The following is a 22,199-nucleotide window of genomic DNA, read 5'->3' as shown; positions in this document are numbered from 1 at the left end:
AGCGCTTGCCTCGCACATGTGAGGCACTGGCTTCTATCCCGAGCACCACATAAAAATAAACAAACAGCTGGGTGTGGTGGCACACGCCTGTAATCCCAGCAGCTGGGGAGGCTGAGGCAGGAGGATTGTGAATTCAAAGTCAGCCTCAGTAACAGCAAGGTGCTAAGTAACTCTGTGAGACCCTGTCTTTAAATAAAATACAAAGTAGGGCTGGGGATGTGGCTCAGTGGTTGAGTGACCTTGAGTTCAATCCCTGGCACACAAAAACAAACAAACAAAATAAAGATATCGTGTCTATCTATAACTAAAAAATATTTTTTTTTAAAAAATAGATGGAGCTGGAAACTATCATGCTAAGTGAAATAAACCAATCCCCAAAACCAAAGGCTGAATGTTCTCTCTGATATGTGGATGCTATCACAGCATAAAGGTGGGGGAGAAAAGAATCAAAGTTCATTGGATTTGACAAAGGGGAATGAAGGGAAGGGTGGGGAGATAGGAATAGGAAAGACAATGGAATGAATCCGACATCACTCTCCTACGTTCATATGTGAATACACAATCAGTGTAACTCCACGTCATGTACCACCTCCAGAATGGGAAGTTACACTCCATGTATGTACAATATGTCAACTATACAATCTATTGTCATGTATACCTAAAAGGAACGAATCAAAAAAGCAAGCAAGCAAGCAAGCAAGCAAGCAAGCAAGCTCATGTGCAGGAGCACATCTAGCTACAAATGCCAACATGGCAGCGCCAACCATGGACAGAACCTTAGACCTGGAAAGGAATTTTTTTTTTTTTTTTTTGGTGCTGGGGATCAAACCCAGGACCGTGCACTTGCTAAGCATTTGCTCTACCACTAAGCTACACCCCCAGCCCCTGGAAGGGACTTTTGAAGTTGGAGTGCACCTCCTTGGGCTGCCGATAAGGACTTGAATTGCAATCGACTCAGTGTCCTATGTGAGGGAATATGGGCAGCTGGAGTCTGTACTCGTTGTCTGTCGCTGCATAATAGTAATCTCCAAATTTAATGTCTTACAACAATGACATTTTTTTAAAAAAATATTTTATTTAGAGACAGGGTCTCGCTGAGCTGCGTAGGACCTCTCTAAGTTACTGAGGCTGGCTTTGAACTCGTCATCCTCCTGCCTCAGCCTCCCGAGCTGCTGGGATTACAGGTGTGCACTACCATGCCCAGCTTAACAATGGCCCATTTTTGATCTCCCAACTCCTGTGGGTTAGGAATCTGCAGACGGCTTAGCAGGCCCTCTCTTTGCTCTCCGACAGGCTTTGGTGGAAGCTCAAGCTTCCGAAACTCAACTGAGCAGGGTCCACGTCCATGCCAGCTCAGGGGTTGTTAGCAGGACTGGCTGTTGCTGGCTGTTGGCTGGAGGCCGTCCTCAACCCCTCGGGCCCTTCCCTGTGATAGTTTGCCTCATCAAAGTAGGTGATGGGCAGTGGGGTCGGGTGGAGAGCAAAAGGAGGTCACAACCTTTTCTAACCTAATCACAGTGAAAGCCAGTCACTAGGAACAGTCGTGCCCAGGGCAAGGGCTGCATCCCGTGTGTGTCCTGGGGCGGGAATGGCCGTGCACCATCTTTGAAGAGCATCCACTGTAAGGGTCCGGCGAAAAATCGGAGGAAGAGACCACCAAGAGACTGACTCATGCAATTGCAGAAGGGGATTTATTGAGGATCCAATTCAGCGCGCTGAGGCTCCAGGCTCACTCAAGAAGGCAGAGCAGCCCAGAGCCCAGAGCAGAGGCTAAGCAGTGCTTAAGTACACTTTTTGGGGAGGGCGGGGGCTTTGCATACATCAGAACAAATCAGCATGAGGCGCCGGAAAATTGAACAACAACTCTCATACATGATTAGCACATTCATTGGCGGGAACAGGTCCGGCGGGGGAGATTGGTCACTCCTAAGCAGGGTACACATTCAAACTGATTGGTTTGGGCCCTGTATGCCTATGTGACAAGCTGCACAGGGCCCTAGGCTAAATGGCCAGTAGGGCGTTGTCTTAACTGCCTCAGGAATTTCAGGTTCTGGGTGTGGCAGAGGAACTTAACAATACCTGGTCCTTCACTTTTTAACTCAGGCCTTGCAGCTTAGAAACTTTACCCTTTCACCACCACAAGGACTTCTGTGTATCACAGCTCCTCACACTCATTTTCCAAGGGACAGCCTGTCCTGTCCCATCACTTTCCTCCATAATTTCTTTTGTTCTGAAAGCTAAGACACTCTCCTTGCCTCCCACCTTCTAGGTGAAGTTCACTTCTTCACCTAAGAGGCGCTGGGCACCCACCGCCTACAGAAGGAGACCATGGCTCAGCCAAGACCCCGGGTCAAGCACCCACCCCTAATCAGCTGGGTTTAACTCCATTCCCACCTCCAAGCCCCAGCCAGGCACAACCCCACCCAGCCCTGGGAGGCACCAGGGAGAGTCCTCACCACGGGGACTTTGGAACAAGGAGCATTTATCAAATCAGGGGGTGAGTGCCCAAGGGGAGGGTCGGCGGCGGACTCAGGCAGTGCTCGCTCTCCATGCATTTGCTGAGAGAGGGTTTCTGGGATGTTCTCAGATCAAGGGGAGGCAGGAGGTGATTTAAACCCTAACAGCCCTGCTCCCTCCCCGTCCCCACAGAGCCCAGTTGTTCTACCAAGTAGAAGACACTGTGAGGACTTCTAAGGACTTGGACTGGGGGGGGGATGTCTGGGGTCTCCAGGTGAACCCCCCTGGGAACACCCGCAAAAGAGGGTTGAATTTTGCGGACTCTGACCTCCTTGGCGCCTCCTGTTTGGTCCATTTTGCAGGTTTCCTTGTATGTTTTCTTTCAAACACTCCCTTTCCACGTGGGCGACCGTCCTTGGAGGCCTTTTTGAAACTCGGCTAAATATCTGAATAACTTACCTCTTTCTCCTTTTCTCTTCTATGATGCCATCCTTCTCGTGACCTTGAATGCCCTTGGAGAACTCAACTGGCTTTTCCAAAGCAGCTTTAAAAACTCATCAGGTGGCGGGCAGGGGACAGGATGGGCCAGCAGCCCCCTCAAGGCCTGCAGGGGCCACTCGAACACCCTACCCTGACTCTTCTCAGCATGTTCCTGTCCCTTTGAAATGGTTTCTCCTCTTACCCTGACAACTGGTTTTTAAAGTCAGCTTTGATTTCTACTTAAAGTCTCAGAGAGGCTGGCCACATCTCCTTTGGCTGTGCCTTTGAGAGAGATTTTCCTGCCTGGCACAGGGGTGCCCACCTGTGTCATCCCAGCAGCTCGGGAGCCTGAGGCAGGAGGATCACCAGTTCAAAGCCAGCCTCAGCAACTTCGGGAGGACCTTGCCAACTGAGCAAGACTCTGTCTCAAAAAACATAAAAAGGGCTGGGGATGAGGCTCAGTGCTTAAGCGCCCCTGGATTCAAAGCTCAGGACGGAAAAGAGTAAGACTTTGTGTTTCTGCCCACAGTTTTCTCTTCTAGGAGAGCAGTCCTTGTGTGTGCTGCTGTGACTGAGTCCCCTAGACCAGGGGGGATTTCAACAGAAACTGTCTACTCTCAGCCTCAGAGGCTGGAAGCCCTGGCTCCGGGTGCCAGCAGAGTTGATTTCTCCTGAGGCCTTTCTCCTGGGCATGTAGAGGGCCTCCCCTCTGTGTCTGTGTCCCAGTCTCCTCTTTTCATGAGACCCATGGTCCTCAGCAGACTAGAGTCTCCCCTAAGGACCTCATTTAGTTAATCACCCCTTCACAATCACCCCTATCACAAAGTAGGTGCATAATAAATACGTGGCTGGGTACCGTGGCGCGCCTGTAATCCCAGTGGCTTAGGAGGCTGAGGCAGGAGGATCCCTAGTTCAAAGTCAGCCTCCACAATTTAGCAAGGCCCTAAGCAACTCAATGTGACCCCGTCTCTAAATACAATACCAAAAAGGGCTGAGGATGTGGTTAAGTGCCCCTGAGTTCAATCCCTAGAACTAAAAAAGAAACCAAAAGAAAATAAATATGTGCTTATCTATTGAATGTGAAGGGAGAGAAGGCTTGGGGTTCACTCCGGCCGTCCACGTGTGTGTCTCCCGAGCTTGATTTTTCTTGCTGTTCCCATCATTCTTTTCTTTTTACTTATAAATTTTTGAGAAAATCAGAAAACAGACTTGGTTCCCTTTCGTCTTCTGATGGGGCCCCTATGTCTCGGTGACGGTTGAGGTCTCTGAACTGTGTCCCTGTTGGGCTGTTTGGCAGCCCCCACCCAGGGCCGTGCTCTTCCATCTTGGTCTGTCCCCGAGGGTGCGGGGACGTTTTCACCTGCTCCATTGGAAGCAGCCCTGGCCTCCCTGTCTCGGTGGCTCATGAGCTGGTGTGTGGTCACACTTCCCTATCAGGAGGTGGCACCAAATGTCATGACTGTTAGCACCTGGGGCCGACCCAGGACCCACTTTCCAAGCCTCTCGACTGTCACCTGTGCAGCGAAGGAAGGTTCCAGAGGCCTCTTCACGGTATCAGTAAGTGCTGACCACAGTCTGGATTTCCAGATCATTCCGTCATCACCCTGCCTCGGTCCATTTCCAGTCAAGTGACACCCAGCACGGTGGCCGCACTTCAGGGGTCAGACCTCCTGCAGTCCCCGAGCTTTCCACCACCTACGTGCGCTACTCTTCCCGCTTCCCACATCACAGATGAGGAAACCCAGCACCAGGAGGTAAAAATGTCTGCACAAGGACAAGTGGCCAGCTTGTCCCCATTCACCAGGACTTCCCTGGTTTCAGCGCTGAACATTCTGCATCCTGGAAGTTCCCCAGCCCCTGGCAAACCAGGACAGGTGGCCAGCCAACCCTGGTCGCTCAACTCTTATGAAGCACAGCTGGGATTTGGATCCAATCAATAGGAATCAGGAATCCACATTGGACAGCCTTGGGTGCATGGTGACCAAGGGAACATCAATCCTCCATTAATCAAATCCATGCAAAGACCCCCCAAATGGATCTTACTTCCATAATAATAGAGGCAGATGGCTCTGTATCCCAAAACTATAGGAATTACAGGGGAAGTCCGGCTGAGAATCATCCCCCTTGCCATTGGCCCTAAGGACACAGTAATTCAATTTATGATCTCGCTTTGGAAGACATCCCCATTTCTAGAATAAGCCAACGATCTCAGATGTCCGTATTAGGTCAACATGAACCAGAACTTGCATTTTTTTGCCCCCACTACACACACACCTGGCAGAGACGAAAGTAAACTCTTGAAGTGTGTCCTTCCACGGATCAGATTGTCCCCTGTGACGAATGACGCTGGCTTAGAGTAAGAAAACAGGGACTCGGAGGGCAGCTTTCAACCTGAGTTTAAATCTCTTTCCAGGGGAAAAGAGAAAACTCAGCTATGTTTGGACGTTGTTATTGTCCTTTTGCTCAGCACACACCAAGCTCATCACAAACGTGCAGACACATCCTCGTCTTGAGGACTTTTTCTTAAAGAAAGAATGATATCCTCGGCCCCTCCCTGACCTCCAATGTCTTATGGAAACTCTACTCGGGGGCCTTGAGTCCCTGCGGCACGCTCTCTCCTGGGACAACTCTTCTTCGTAAGTCTGAACCCCGGGGAAATGAGGAGGCACGTGCCCCACTCAGTACTGAGTGCCACTGGGCGTGATCCTGGCCATGGACCCCCATAGGGCACACTTGGTGATAGGTGATGAGAATCCTGGCAGAGGACACAGGAGCCATCCTCCTAAGGGCTTCACCAGCCTTGAGGACGAGGGTCTCAGAGTGTGCTATGCACGAGAAGCAGCTAGGGAATTTACTCAGAGTCCCCGTGTTGCAGTCAGAGCTTCTGATGATCAAGACCCAGAGTGGGTCCCTTACCTTCATTTTAACAAGTGCCCCGGATGATGCCACTGGGATTCAGGACAGTGTTAGGTGCCCGATTTACTCCCGAATATGACAACCGGGCATTTGACACAACGAGAGGACGACAATGAGCTGCATGTTTCCAAGTTAGCTAGCAGAGAGGATTTGGAATGTTCCCCACCAAGAGAAATTATAGAGTCCAAAGATTTGCCCGTTTCCCTGATCCCGGCACACCTGCATCCAAGCACGGGACCACAGCCCCTGACCTCGTGAGAGTACCAGCCAGTTGTTTTTTACGGCTTTATTTGTTCTAGTTTATCATCTTTCTTCCAATTTCCTCCTAAACTTTAAAAAAGTCATCTGCACCTTCTTCTGATCGTTTGAAAAGATGATTCATTTTTCCTTCAACAAACTAAAAATTTTTGTGTGAAACACGCTTTCAAGACTTTTTAAAGTTAAGATACCCATTTAAAATGCTTCTTCTCGGGGGCTGGGGATGTGGCTCAAGCGGTAGCGCGCTCGCCTAGCATGCGTGCGGCCCGGGTTCGATCCTCAGCAGCACCACATACCAACAAAGATGTTGTGTCCGCCAAGAACTAAGAAAAAAAATAAATAAATGTTAAAATTCTCTCTCTCTCTCTCTGTCCCCCTCTCTCACTCTCTCTTTAAAAAAAAAAAAAAAAATAAAATAAAATAAAATGCTTCTTCTCTCTTCTTGCCTCTCTCTCTCTCTCCACTCTCTAATTTTTATTGAAAGGAGTGTATTTATCTTATAATGGGTACTTTGTTTGCAAGGGCAGGTCAGACAAATAAAAACGATTCAAGTTAAATCTGAGATAGCTCTGAAAAACCCCGGATCGTCAGGTTTTTCCAGAGAAAAAGTTACTAAATGTCTGTCATCCTTTTATAACAGCGCGTATCAGTCTATAAAAGAATCACCTTGAATTAAATATTAGAGACAGTTTCTGAAGTTGATTGTACAGTGATATCTATAGAGTTTTTTGAAAATCCTCTGTATAAAAAAATGATTCAGACTCAGACTTCCAAAACCTTACTTTGCACAGGAATCTTCTGAAGATGTTGGCAACGTGCATTTTGTGGGCCTGGATGCAGGCAGAGGAGTCTGTATTGAACAAACTCTGAGGAGCAACCAATACCGCTGCTCTCTCTGCTTCCTGATCATCCTATGAGCCGCTTCCCTCTGCCACTCTCTTCTGCCTCAGCGGCCGCCTGTCTATAGACTGTGACCTTGAAAACGCTCAAAAATGACCCACCCAACGTGTCCACGCCCTTATCTCAGAACCTGTAAGTGTGGTACCTTACATGGCAAGAGGGATTCTGAAGGTTAACATGAGGATCTGGAGATCAAGAGATAATCCTGATTATCTGAGTGGAACCAATTTACTCACATGAGCCCTTCAAAGTGGGAGAGGGAGGCAGAGGGAAACGTGCACAAGGGCCTGCAGGTGCTGGCTTGGAGGATGGAGGAAGGAGAACACGCACCAAGAAAAGTGGGGAGCTCCCAAAGCTGGAAGAGCGCCCCCCCCCCACACTTTGACTTAGCAAGACCGTGGCCCCTCCATCCCACACCTTCTTCCAATAACCCGGAAAACAGAATCTTCCCCAGGACAAGCGAAGCTGGCGGAGACCTTGACTGTAGTCCAGCGAGACCTGTACTGGACCCCCAGACTCTAAGGTGATAACTTGGTGTTGTTCTAAGTCACTGAATGTGTGCTGATTTGCAACAGGAACAAGAGCAAAGCAACGTACTGGGACAGAGACGGAATCTGTTAACAGTCCATAGGACAATAAAACTGTAACCTCGGAAGGTATCCTTCTACCAGACAGGGGCCCACACAGTGAGCTTACCCCACTTTGATTTCATAATAGCAAAGCACACAGTCAAACACACACACGCACACACACACACGCACACAATAATGCTGGTCTAAATAATATAAGATAAACAGGCTATCGGTAAAGCCTCAATGAGCAGGTCCCTGGGTTTACTAATAATGTTTTACTGTGTTCAATTATTTCTAAACTGGAGATTGAACCCTGGGGTGCCATACCACTGAGCTACATCTTCAGGCTTTTTAATTTTTTTTTTTTTTTTAATTTGAGGACAGGGTCTCACGGAGTTACTTAGCACCTCGCTAAGTTGCTGTGACTGGCCTCAAACTTGCAATCCTCCTGCCTCAGCCTCCCAAGTTGCTGGGATTATAAGAGAGTGTCACCATGCCTGGCTGTGTTAACTTTTTTTTAATGGGAAGAACGGAATTTTTAATTTCCTTCTTTATTTCATTTTTCACCATAACTGAATCCAAACTCACAACATTTAGTGATGTCCTCTGTGTAGCGTTTACCATTATCCCCAAGCCATGATATTCATTTTGCTTTAATACTACACGGTCACTTTTCACTCTTAATCTTCAGGGCTGAGACTCCAGGGTTTCAGGTGCTGTCTTGGCGTGTGGCTGAGCAGACTGGCTGAGGATGGAACCCAGGTCCTCACACGTGCCAGGCAGGTGCTCTACCACTGAGCTGAACCGCCAGCCCTATCCTTTGGTTTTATATGTAAAATGAAGTCACTATGAAGGGACATTTGTAGTAACTGACCTACTGTGGATGATGAGTGGGGCCCGAGAGCTGCAGGAATCTACGTGTCTACTTTTTGGCAGAAAGTAGACATTCACTGGGACAAACATCCACCACCATCAGTGGTGTGCTGGTGGGTGTTCAACAACAGGCTCTGAGCACCAAGTTGCAGCAAGTTGCTGATGGGTCAGGGAGATGCTATTACAGAACCTTCTAGAGCAGGAAAGAAACTTAAGGTTTATGTGCCAAACCCTCCATTTTACTGATGAAGAAGTAAATCCAGCAAAATGTAGCAACTTGCCCACCTTCTCATGGCCGGTCTGTGCCAGTATTGGAGCCAGAATAGGTCTGTGTCATTGCCTGTCTGTACGGACACCCACCCAACACAGTTATTAAAGTAAAGAGGGGTCAAATGTTTCCATGATGCAATTCAGAGCTTTCACTACTTCTTGATGCTATGATTTTAATTTATCTTTCTTCCTTTGCTGAACTAAGTCAATCTCATTTTGTCCTGAAGAATCCTACAATTAGTCGGGGAAAGACACATCAGCAATGCAAACACCTGAGCTTTGGTGGCCATGTGCAGAAAGTAGCAGCTCAGGGGTCGGGGGCTCTTCTGCTGGGGTCGGACACTCCTGAACTTGAGTCCTGGCTCTGTGCAGCTGGCTGACCTTGGACAGTTTACTTGATCTGTCCGAGCCTGGGTTTCCTTTCTGTTCCCTAGTGATAGTGTTGGGAGTCCCTCAGGGCACTGTCATGAGGATTCAAATGAAAGAAGAGGCTGGTGAGTGGTCAGTGGTCCTCATTTTGTCTCAGGGTCTCTATGAGGTATTATACCATGGCGACCCTAACACTTCCGTGTTGAGGGAAAAGAAAAAAGGGTAATACATACAAATCCTAAAATTGTATACATGGTGCTATGAACCATTACCCCATCGTGGTTTTTTTATTGCTATTTTGAAGTCGGGCATGCTTGCAGGACTGGGTAGATAGTATCTTCTCTACAGCTCAGTAAAGATTGATGAGTTATCTGGTGAGTTCTACGCTGGTCCAGCACTCTGGAGAGCCTCTCTTCCATATTGGAATTTCCATTCTCTTCCCAAAGGTAAGCACACTCCTATGTGGCAATTATTTCCTTGCTTTTTAAACCTGGTTTTTAATCTTATATCAACACAACCAAACAGTGTGTCCCCTTTGTGTCTCACTCTTTTCCTTCGGTGTGGTGAGATCCAGGTGAGTCGTCCGTGTGCATTTCGTGCCTGCAGGTGGGGGGGGGACCCCTCGTGTTCTTTGCTGTGTGGTATTCCAGAACATGGACACAGTCCAGTGGACGTGTGGATTGGTTCCTGTTTGGAGTGATTATGAAAGATGTCTCCATGGACATTTGTCTATACATGGGCTTTCCAAGGGACTCAAAGTGGATGCCCAAAACGGCTGCTTTCCTGGAAGCCTACTGTGTGTCTTCTCTCGAAAACGGCACATACATCCCTGGGCTCTGTGGTGTTCCACGACGGAGCTGCCCCTCCGTCCTTTCTAGCCATGACCCTGGTCCTCAACCTCCTTCTCCTTGCTCGTCCAGGCCAGGTCCGGGCTGTGCCTCTGTGCGCCTCCTCCTTCGCTGGGCACAGAACCCTGAAGATGCCCTCAGGCCCCAGCTGCCTCACCCCCTAGTATCAGGCCCTACGCCCCGCCGCAGACCACCACCAGAGGGCAGTGTGGCGATGTTGGCCTGCGCATGCTCCGTCTTGGTTGGTCATCCTGGGATTGAGGATTGCCAAGTAAATTTGAGCAAAAATAAATAAATAAATAAAAATAAAATAAAATCAATTCTTAATTTTTTTTTTAATCTAAGAAACAGTACCTGTTACTTCTAAAATAGGTTAAGTCAGCTTCTTCTACAGGCTTAACAAAACACTTTTTATTGGGATGCAAAATTTGTGTTAATTAAACCAACCTTTGAACCTTTTTTTTTTTTTTTTTTGGGATCTGGGCCCTCAGGGGGGATAAGGTCCTGGGTGTGTCCACCATATAAAAAAGCTTCACCCGTTTTGATTTAAAATGCAATGTAACAAAACAGAAAAGCAACGTCTTCTCCTTTCTCTACGGCGGAATCTGCTGTCGACTTCTGTGGACCCGCTGAGTGGATCCAGTTGGCTAGGCCCAGGGAATAAAAGGATGGCGAACACAGGAACAATGGTTTCGCCCAATCCCGGTCCCCATCCTGGGTCAGGGCTGCTCTCTGGGGAGCAGGAATTCCCTGGAGCTACACAACTTGACAGAAGATGCTCCTTCTCCAGTAAACTGGTGCCTTCTTGCCTTGTCCCCTGGCAGAGGTCCACTGTCACAGGCTCCCGGGTTGTTTTCTCTTTGGGTGTGCGATCATTTTTCCAGAATTCACATGGGAGAGGCCAGCCGGAGGACTGAAGCTAACCTAGACAGGTACCAAGGGGGTCCCAGGGAAGGGTGGTGGGTGACAGCTGAACCCCAGCAGGGTCCCTGCCAAAATGCCCCGGAGAGAAATTCCCTTGGAACCCAAATTTGGCAAAAACTTCTACACTATAAACAATCAGCCAAACTAGGTCTCTGATTTCATTTTCCCCTGGAGGGAGCTCAGCGTGGGGAGGGGTAAAGAGGAGAAGTAGGAAGTCCCCTCTGAAATGCTAACTTCTGGCTACTTGGAGATGTGGAGCGAGTCCTCTGTGTGCTTTCCTCCCCCAAATATGGTTACACTGGCCCCAGAGCTACCCCGGAGACAGGCACCGAAGTTTTACTCCTAGTAAATGGGGTAGGTGTTCTTCCCCAAAGAATTCCATTAACAAAAACTTCTAGATAAATACTGGGTAATACATTTATATTTGGTTTTTAGAAATTTGCTTTGCAAAAAAAAAGTGTGATTTTTAACGTAGTAAGGAATAGTGAGTAATTTGATATATTTAATCTATATGTTTTTTAAAAAAAATTTTTTTTTAGTTGTAGTTGGACACAATACCTTCATTTCATTTATTTATTTTTAGGTGGGGCTGGAGGAACCCAGCACCTCCTCTGTGCTAGGCAAGGGCTCTACCACTGAGCGACAACCTCCGCCCTCATCGATATGCTTTTAAGAGAAAAAGGCCACGACTTCTTTCTTTCTTTGTGTTTGTTTTACTTTTTAAACTAATGGACTGATAACATGTTGATTTTTTTTTTTTGGAAGAAATTTGGTAGCAGAAAGAAAGCTTAATAGTAAATATATATCCAAAACATGACCCCTGTGGCCAAGGTATTGTATTAATTGTATTGTATAAAATTGTATTAATTGTAGAAACAAAAGCAAGTCAAAAAAAAAAAAAAAAAAAAAGGTCAAGCGAGGATGTGAGGACTGCAAAGGCCTGATCTTTGGCATCAGTCAGACTCGAGTTCAAATTCCACTTCAGACACTTTTGAGCTGTGTGACCTTGGCTAAACCTCTTAACGGTTCTGAGCCTTGGATTCTGGACCTGCAGGCCTGTGGCCTAACAAGGGTGTAGCCCCAGAATGTGACGGTGGGTGGTGCCCGGTAGATCCCTCCTGAATGTACCTTGCTGTCACTTTGGAAGGGCTAGTGATGTCCTTAGGATCTAGAGAAGCAGACCTTTCTGGCTCCAGGTTTGCGTTTCTAGCCACTCATGGGCTATTTCTATTTTGGATGTTTTGCCTCAAGTTCAACTTTTGGAGAGCTGCCTCTCTTTCATACTTTTTTTTCCTTTTTTTTGGCACAGGATCCTGAACCCAGGGGTGCTTCACCACTGAGCCGCATCCCCAGCCCTTTTTATTTTTTATTTTGAGACGGGGTCTTGCTCCGTTGCTGAGGGCCTCCCTAAGTTGCTGAGGCTGGCTTTGAACTGGTGATCCTCCTGCCTCGGCCTCCAGAGCTGCGGGGAGGACAGGTGGGCGTCACCAGGGCTCAGGCCCAGCTCCAGCGGCCCTCCCTGGACCCTCACTGAGCATGCCCACTTTCCCCAGGGTCCCTGCAGTCCCCTGGCTCCATTCCAGCTGCTTCTGAGCTGCCGGCCTCTGATGCCAGGAGTGGCCTCGGTCTCGTCTCTACCTCGGTCTCTGCCTTTCAAGGTCTCTGCACTTTTCCCCTCTGGTCACACCTAGGAGACCGACCCCTTCGCCATCTGACCATTCCCTGTTTCCCTCAGGTTGACCCTCAGCGATCCTCTCTGCTCCTCTGGGATGATAAATTGACTGTCCCTTTAACAGCCACCGTGGACACCTCTGTGGAGCACCTGGCCATGCTTCTCACCTGACCTGGACACAGGGAAGCTTCTCTCAAGTCAAATCTCCTTGAAGCCTCTCTCTCTCTCCAGCTCCAGGCTCCTGTCACTCCCTGAATCAAATGCTGCCATCAGTGCTCCCTGTGGCCCTGCTGGCCTTTCTGCTCTGACCTTGAATGCTTGATTATCTCCTGGGGAGGTCTCCCCAGCCAATGGCAGACTTCCCCGGGTGCCTGGTAGGCCAAATTTCTGTGGCTTCCAGCCGCACCTTGAGCCAAAGCATCCCTTGGGGCAAATAAGGAAGTGCATGTCCAGGAAGGAGTAGAGTCACTCGCTGATGGTCACAGGCGCAGGGAGAGGGCACCAGGCAGGAGCTGGGATCTTGCAGGCACCCTCCTGCCCTCCCACACCTTCCTGTTGCTGGCAGCTGGGGACCTCCAGGTCTGGCGCTCACAGCGCAGCCAGCCGCTCTAGAAACCCTGGTTATATCTCATCTGCAGCCTGGGGTTCCCCGGGTGATAAAGGCAGCCATCTCTCCGCACTGGACCAGCTGGCTCTGCCCCCCCACCCTCCCGCCCCCCGCAGGTGAAGGAAACCAAACCAAACCAAAACAGTCTTTTCCTTGTGTGTTTTGTTTTGTGGAGCTGGGCCTGGCCCCGGTGCTGTGGGGGAGGATGGTGGTGGGGTAAAGCCCTCACCTCCTGGGGGGGAAGCAAAAGAGAGGAGGGGGAACAGGCGGGTCCCAGTGTCCCCTTCAAAAGCAGCCTCCAAGCCCCTAGCACATGTGCCTCAGAGGACATCTATCCAACCCACCCCAAAACTGGCTCGCTGCAAGGGTACTGTTGTCCTGAAATGGATCTCTGTGCGACCCCCAAACCACCCCGTTCCAGGTCTGCAATTGCCTCAGCCTACGGGAGGGCAGCTGAAACTCAGAATCCCCGTCCTCGGGCCTTTTAGCAGGAAAAACACCAACAAAGAGTCCCAAACTCTACACAAATGACTGAAGCACGTGCAAGTTCACTTTGAGTCAACTCGGTGCGGACCTGTCAGTGCATTTCCGTCTGGAATTGAGACTCCAGGTTCTGAACTGTGCGGGCTGCCGCAGGGGGCCATGCTTTGGACTTTTCTTCTGGCCCTCAGAGTCCAGGGAGAGACCACGATGCCCAGGGAGGCTGGGCACACCCAGGGCCACGATCATCCACTGGGGCCTGGACCTAGGACACAGTCTGGGCACTTCAGTAGCTGCCACTGGCCACCAGCAGCCATTTGAAGGTCCTGTAACCTGAAACACGAATTCTCGAGCCTTGGGGGGGGGGTGTGCCCACGACAGGCAGCTTCACAAACAATCTGCCCCCCATGTTTACCAGCTTCCTGCCTCGGCCACCTCCATTTATAGCTTATAAAGGGTTATGAACTGGCTCCCTCACATCTGATAACAGGGCCCCAGAACAGGTGGCCAGGGGGCGGATGCTTGCCTGTGGGTGGTCTTCCTGCCGGAGCCTAGTGCCCACAGAAGACGTTGCCAAAAGCCTCTAATTTAGGAGATAACAGTGGTTGTGCGTCTGTGTAAAGGACTGACCAGATTCCAGCTGGCGTGGCTTTCTGGCCAGCAGACACTGCCAAGAAGGGTGGAGAGTTCAGCCCCCCATACAGTCCCTTCCCCCTTGGGGCAAATGGTCCTGGGTCCTCGGAGGAGCTCTGGTTTCATGGATTCCTTAGGAGGTTGGATTAAGACAGGGGACACCCCGTGGGGAGGAGGGACGGCTTTTACTGCTTTGCTTCTCTGGGATTTTGCTCTTCACTAAAGACAAGCTTTGCAAATCCCCGCAGCTAGCTGTCTTCAGACTCAGCTCCTGGTGTGACGGGCCACAGAGACACCAGGCCTCTGTCCCCGGGGCATTGCTTATGCAGAGGCCTCCTCCGGGAGGAGAGATGTCAGGCCCGGGTTTCCTCACCTCAGCACAGATGCCATCGGAGCACAAGGAATCTTTCTCCCAGGGGACCATCCTGGGCACATGAGGAGGTCACCATCCTCCCTGACCTTCTTCCTGCCACGCGCCAATACCAACCCCGGTTTTAGAATTCTCCAGATACCATCAGGGGTAAAATCATCCCCCACTCACAACCACTTCTGTGGGGTCAGGGTCGTGGCTCAGCGGTAGAGCGCTTGCCCAGCATGTGGGAGGCCCCGGGTTCCATCCTCAGCAGCACCACATAAAAGTGAATGAATAAAAATAATAAAGGTCCATCCACAACATACAGAGACATACAGATTAACTAAATAAACCATGTGCTGGGCTACCCTCGCAAGGCAGTGGAGATTTCATAACTCACACGGACCCAGGGTCAGTATCTGTCCATTTACTGATACGATTCTGATGGAGCCATCTCTTGGGAAAACAAATGGCAATCGGGGAGCAAACCCCCAAACTAGGTAACTCCTGATAATAAAGTTCTAAAAAAATTTGAGTGTTGTTATGCTCCAGACTTTGAGGAGAGCTTGTGTGCGGCGGTGATGGGGTCTGTCGTAACGATGAAGGTGACTGTTAACGGGAGGACTTTCTGTGGGACAGACCTCGCTAAGACAGACGGGACTTTCTTCCGTCTCAGCAGCCTTAGAGGAGGTAGGTCCGGCACCCCCATTTATAAGTGGAGGGTCTCAGCCTAGCCCAGGAATTTTCCCAACGTACTCTCCAGAAGGTTCTTTGAGTATAAATCATTTACCTCTCCCTGAATACAAAAGGGAGTTGGAGAGTGAGAATGTATTTTGGGTCATGAACACGACAGAACAAGATTTTGGAAGTCCTAAACTCAAAATAATAATAATGTTTAATGATTGCTTAGGAGGAGGTGGGCCCCTTGCTAGGCACATTGCAGACTTCTCCTTTAACCTCAGGGTTTTGTGAAAGGTGGCATAACCCCATTCCCAGGTAGGAACCCGAGACGTTGAAGGCCGCACTGCAGGATTGTGACTCATCTGACTCGGCTCCAGAGCCCCATTCTGGACACATAGGCTCCAGGAAGGCCACCTGCCGCTCCTCTCTCACCCCGAGGGTGGTCTCTCTGACTCCTCCTTAGCTGGGCTCAGGCCCCACCCCAGACCCTGCAGGTCAGGAACCCTGGGATATGGAGCACAGGCCATAATTTTCTTGACACACCTAAAAGGAAGAACAGGTTAACAGTATGTTTTTGAAGGACAAGATTTGGAAGGTTAGAAAAGTAATTTCCATCTTGAATTTGGCTTCCCTGGGCTGCCCACCATGATAGCCATCACCCTCTGGGCGTGTCCCAGCCAACATGCCATCTCTCCTTAGCATGACCTTTCCGTCTGCTCCATCCGGTAAGTTAACCTCAGGAGGCTGTCGGCCCCCAGCTCCCCTCCACACTCCACACAGGTGTCTACATTAACCAGCTTGGGGCGAGGTTTCCCATAGCGTTATGAGGAGAAAGTGCTTGCCTGAAGGAATGTACTCGTGCATTGCTGTTGTTGTAGCAAAATACCTGAGGTTAGGTTATATACAAAGAAAAGAGGTTTATTTAGCTCACAGTTTTGGAGATTCAAGGGGAAGACTCTTTTTTCTTACTTATTTGCTCATTTTTTTTATTTGTTCGTACATGACAGCAGAATGCATTTCAGTTTCATCAAACGGAGCATAACATTTCAGTTCTCTGGTAAGGCACTGACTTCGGCTTAGCTCTGACGATGGCTATGGCAGATGGCAACACAATAGCGGTTCTTCAGAAAGAGATCACATGACCAGACAGGAAGCCAGAGGATGGAGAGGGGCCCACCTTGTTCCTTTTGAACTGACTGACTCACTTGAGAACTAGTGCATTTCCCGAGATGAGCATTGGTCCTGTAGGAGGGCCCAGTCCCCAGGGACCTAGGTACCTCCCGCTAGGCCCCTCCTCTTAAAGGTTCCTCCACCTCTTACACTGCCACACTGGACCTGCGCTCCCTGCAAGGGAACCTCTGGGGGACAAGTCACAGCCAATCACAGCAGGGAGGTGCTAGAAATGGCAGTTAGGATCTTGAGTGAGGCTTGCAGACACTTCTCAGTTTGGTCTTGACTATAGGCACACAGGTCTCTGAATTGCCTGTGTTGACCATGGCCACCTGCCCCAGGGCACAAGGCTCTATGGTGCAGCCCAGATACTGAAGCTGCCCCATGATTTCCGTCATCCATGAAAGAAGTACTTACCAGGTACGCGTCTGTGCCCCCGAAACACAAAGACGAGCCAAACCCAGCTCCTTCCCTCAGGAAACTGCAGCTCCTCCGCTACTCTGCGGGTTGTGAAATGGTACCTCTGTTGGAATAATAGTCTCCAGATCTGGCAGTGTAAGCACATGGCTTCGAATTCAACATCATTGCAAAGAGCAAATACAAATACTGTGTGCCCTTGCGAGTCCCACAGTAGAGTTGGGGACTTAGCAGGTTGTGTGGCCTGGGGTATGTCATTTACTTACTTATTTTGAATTTTTATTTAAATAATAATGATTGTTATTAACAATGGTCTGTATGTTTGGAGGGCAGCGTGGCGTTTGGGGAGCAGTGGTGCTGGGTACACTGACGAACTGGGGGTGATGGGATCAGGCTAATTAGCATGTCCCCTCCCATCACATACTTTTCATGCCTTCATGGTGAGAACATTTAAAATCTACCCTTCTAGCAATTTGGGGCCTCTCATTAACTTCTGGAGCCTCCTGTCTGTCTTCCAAGCCGGCAATAACGCTTAACCCTGCGCACTTGAAAGGCTTGGAGAAGAACCAAATCAAATAATGTGCTTTTTTTTTTTCCTTAAAAAAGCATCACATAAATAAGATTTTTTTTCTTTGTGAAATAAAGGTTTTGGAGTCGACCTCTCTTGGGTTCTTCCCCCTCTCACTCCCAGGGTGGCAGGGTGGGTGGGCTGCACCCTTGGAGCTGGGCGTGTGGAAGCTCGCTCCCAGCACCTGGCTGCGGCTGGTGACTACCAGGGAGGATCAGAGACTCCCCAACCCGAGAAATGACATGGGAGGGGGCACGGGTGGGGTCCCCCGGGGCAGAGGGGGTGGCTTGTGTGAGACAGAGCCACCCTCAACCACAGCAAGGGCTGTGCCCTGTTCTATAGGATGCCCAGGGTCAGGGGCTCCGGCTGCGGGGGGAAAGGTGTTGGTCTAAGGTCGGAACAGCCCAGCCAGCGCTGCCGATTACTGCTGGGCTTTAATAATGGAGAATAATAATAATAACAACAACGATGACTTTAGTGATAACCTCAATGACCTCTGGTGGGGGTTCACCTGGACCAGCCCCAGGAGCAGGTGGGCTCTGCATTCCCAGGGACCCAGCACCTTTTGCATTGGCAGCAAGAGCAGGTGAGGCCCCCCACCCCTCAGCACGGCCCAGTCCTGCCTGGCGGCAGAAACCCACACAGCCCCAGCTCAGTGACTGTAGGGACAAGATGTCCAGGCGACGTGGCCCAGTTCTGACCCTCCGCGGGACCACCGGCAGCAGCATTTTTTTTTAACTGAGCCCCAGCCCCAGCCCCTACCCCCTTTTTAATTTTTAATTTTGAGACAGAGGTCTCATCAAGTTGCTCAGGACCCTGCTAAGTGGCTGAGGCTGGCTTTGAACTCGCGATCCTCCTGCCTCAGCCTCCCGAGCCGCGGGGATGGCAGGCCTGCGCCACTGCACCCGGCTTTGGAGCCCATATTGGTGTTAAAAACCGAGGTGAGGCGCAACCTGCCGGAGGAGTCTCTTTCCACTCAGTACCGACTTGACTTCAGACGTGAAATATTGGACCGAATGTGGATCAGACCTGCCCCTCGCTCTTTTTAAATGATTGCTTACAGTGAAGGACTGAACTAAGAAAACGATGATCACTAGCCTCGATTACTGGAAATGACCTTCCTGAGCGGAGGAGAGCGCTGGGTCCCGCGTCCTGAGCTGCTCTCTCCACCGCACCCTTCTCTGTCCTGCTCACCTCGGGCCCAGAGCAACAGGGTGGGCCGTGTATGAACTGAGACCTCTGGAACTGCGACCCCCAAATAAACTCTTCCTTCTCTCTAAAATAAAATAAAATAAAATAAAATCCATCCTGCGCCAGGAATCAAACTCACCAGAAACGAGGAGAATGATGTTTGATTTCCTCGATTCCTGGGACTGATGATAGGGACCGGCCAGAACTCACTCACTCACCCACTTGTTCATTCACTTAATGAAATTGGTGGAGGGCTCACTGCATGTCCCTCGCTGTTCTGGAAGCTGGGGACAGGAGTCCTTGCCTGGTGGAACTGCCCTCCTGCTTTAGCAAACAATAAACCCACAGATGATAGAACACGGAAGGGCGAGGAAGGGGTGCACGCTGTGGAGAGCTGGGTGGGGAGCGGGATCAGGACGGGGTGGCAGCCCCAGAGGAGAGATGGGCCCCGTGGGAAGGCTAGACCGAGCAGTGACGTCACCTGGCAGGTGTCAGAGCTGGTCCATCCAGAGGTGAATCCAGGAGGAGGCGGGTGAAGCGCCCAATTGGCTCCCTTCAGCGGCTCGGAGCAGCCTGGGAGCCGAGATCAGTTTTGTGCACCTTACATTGTCGAGAAAATCAAAAGAGACTGATATTTCCCGCCTCATGAAAACTCTGTGGATCTCAGCGCCCGTCCGTTTAGTACCCACGGCTGTTGATGTGGCTCGAGAGTAACCGGGACAGCAACCCACGGGACAGCAGAGCCCACGAGGTTTCCTGCCTGGGTCCTTCCTGGAAAAGTTTACCAACCTCCTGATTAGATCCAGCAGAAGCAGGGGACGGCGGCAGCCATCCAGGTGACAGGCCACGGTGGCTGGGAGCAGAGCACGCGCAGGAGTCCCAGGGAACTCACTGGAGTTTGGGTGGAGTTGGCTGGATCCAGACCCGGGAGTAACCAGAAACCAAGGGGCTAGCACACAGCCTGGGGAGGGAGAACAGAGGCTCACTGGAGTCCACCAAGGGGAAGGAAGGGAAGGAGACAGTAGGATGAATGGAAGTCACTCTCCTGAGTTCGTATCTGAACACACGAACAGTGAACTCCACATCATGTAGACTACAGAATGGGAGGTGATGCTCCATGTGTCAAAATCCACTCTACTGTCACGTGTACCTAAAAAGAACAGCAGAACAGTAAATAAAAAGGAAAGGGGAAAAGAAAGATATCCCCAGCACTGGGTTTCAGCTTCCTGAGTAACTTCAGAGCTGTAACATCTAGCAGTGCACCAACAGCAACTGTTTTCCCAGTTGTTCACAGCAATGCTGAGGTTTTAACACAATTTGAAACACAAAAGTACTTCTGGCCTTTCTTCCACCTGTCCTATACTGAGATACTAAAACCCAGTCTCTAGCTTCCCATGCTGCGTAGCTGCTGTCTCTCTTACCTTGCCATTTGGATTTTGAAAAAATAAATTCAAGCTGGATACAGTGGCCCACACCTGTAATCCTTACTACTCGGGAGGCTGAGGCAGGAGGAGTGCAAGTTTGAGGCCAGCCTCCACAACTTAGTGAGATCTTGTCTCAAAATAAAAACAGAAAGGGCTGGGGATGTAGCTCAGGATCAGGAGTTCAAAGCCAGCCTCAGCAATTTAGTGAGGCCCTAAGCAACTTAGGGAGAACCTGTCTCAAAATAAAACATAAGAGGACAGGGGATGTGGCCCAGTGGTAAGCATCCCTAAGCTCAATCCCTGGTATGCGTGTATATATCTGTATCTATCTATATCTCTATCCGCTGTTTTTTCTCGTCTGCAAATTTTCTGTTTGCCTCTTTTGCCCATTCTCTCATGGAAGCATGTCTTTTTCATATTGATTTGTGAGCATTTTTTTCAGAAGTGAGCAAGAATGAACATTTACGGGTTGGAGCTGTTGCCAATATTCATTCCCAAGGCTTCGGGGGCACTCTGGGGCATGCAGGGCTGTGTATGCTTATGAAGTGGCTGCCAGGGTCGGTGGTTGCATGACGCCTCCTGGGCATCCATCTGCGTTTCCGTAGCTCATTTAGGTTGGTTGTAGGCTTTTCGACCCATCTGGAAGGTGTCTTGGTGTGAGGTGGGAAATGGAGCATTTGTTCCCAAGCAGGTAACCAGTGGTGCCAGCAGCCAGTCACTGAGTGATCCCTCCTCACTGATCTGTTGAAGGTGGGGAACTTGTTTCCTGAAGCAGCCAGGCACGAGGTTCTGTCTCTGGGGGCCTGTGGTAGGCTCTTCTCCGCAGGGAGCCAGGGAGGATGGGGGGTGGAAATTCCAGCGGCTCCTGCTGTCCCAGAGGGGGGTGGCATGGGGGCAAGTGGAATGGGAAGTCCTGGGGCCACCGGGGTAGCCCAGAGCAGGAGGGAACAGAGGTCACCCGAGGAGCCACACGGGAGCTGTGGGTGGGAAAGGGAGAGACATCTGGTAGCCCCCGTATTGACCTTTGGGATGGAAAAAATAGTTCTGAAGAAGATGCTTGGGAATGTTTTTAAAAATGAATTTGTTTAAGCCACTTTCCAGCACAATCTCGACAATTCCTGAGCACCTATGAAACGGAGACAGTGCTGTGCCATAGGACATCGCGGGCCATAAGGCCAAGGCACTGGTCCCTGAGACGCTGACGGGGTTGGCTAGTGACAGGGCTGGCCTGTGAGGTCATGGGGTGGCGGCTGTGTTTATGGCAATGCTGGTGGAGAGAAAGTGCCAACAGGGACACCGAGCGCGTCGTGCCCGGCCAGCTCCATAGGCGATGGCATTGCTGGCTTGTGAATTTGCTCGGCGATCCTGTTTATTATCATTCCAGGGGGTGCTCATTCTCCTTATAACAAACAAGTTCTCTGTGTGACCCCAGCAACTGCCTCACAGGCCTGATGATTTCTGCGTCTCTCGGTGGCAACAAGAGGCCAGGTGGAGGGGTTGAGCTATTTGAGCCATGCTGGTTTACACCCTCGGAGGTGTGCACGGTGATGAGGTTGTCACCAATGCATTTCTCAGGACACAGCCCCGTCACTAGGTAATCCGTGACTACCGTGCGTGTTTTCTTTGCAGCTGTGCAAAAGCTGGATGACGTGGGACGTACCTAGGGCTTACATTGGGAATGCTGCTTCATTGCTAAGTCCACCAAGGAAATATTCTTTGACTCAGGAGGTAGTATTACATTCTTCAATATACTAGAGTCTCTTTCTGAGGTTTGTGTTCCATTCTGTTCTGGTCCAAATGCCGTGAATTCTCATTTAATTCCTCTGTTTTAATCCAGCAGGAAACTGTCCATCACTGTCCATCTGGAGAATCGTGTGTGCTAGATTTCCATTGCTGTGACACAATGCCCGAGAAAAGAAACTTTATAAAGAAAAAGGTTTGTTCTGACTCAGTAGTTTCAGCAGTTTCTGTCTGTGGTCACTTGACCTGGTTGCCTCTGGGGCTGTGGCAGCACAGAACATCCTGGCAGGAGCAGGTGGCAGAGGAGGATGCTTGCCCCATGGTGGACAGGAAACACAGAGAGAGAGAGAGAGAGAGAGAGACAGGAAAGTGCCAGGGTCCCTATATCCTTTTCAAG

Source organism: Ictidomys tridecemlineatus, chromosome 13, assembly GCF_052094955.1.
Source record: "Ictidomys tridecemlineatus isolate mIctTri1 chromosome 13, mIctTri1.hap1, whole genome shotgun sequence".
Lineage (NCBI taxonomy): Eukaryota > Metazoa > Chordata > Mammalia > Rodentia > Sciuridae > Ictidomys > Ictidomys tridecemlineatus.
Note: the sequence above shows the minus strand (reverse complement) of the source record.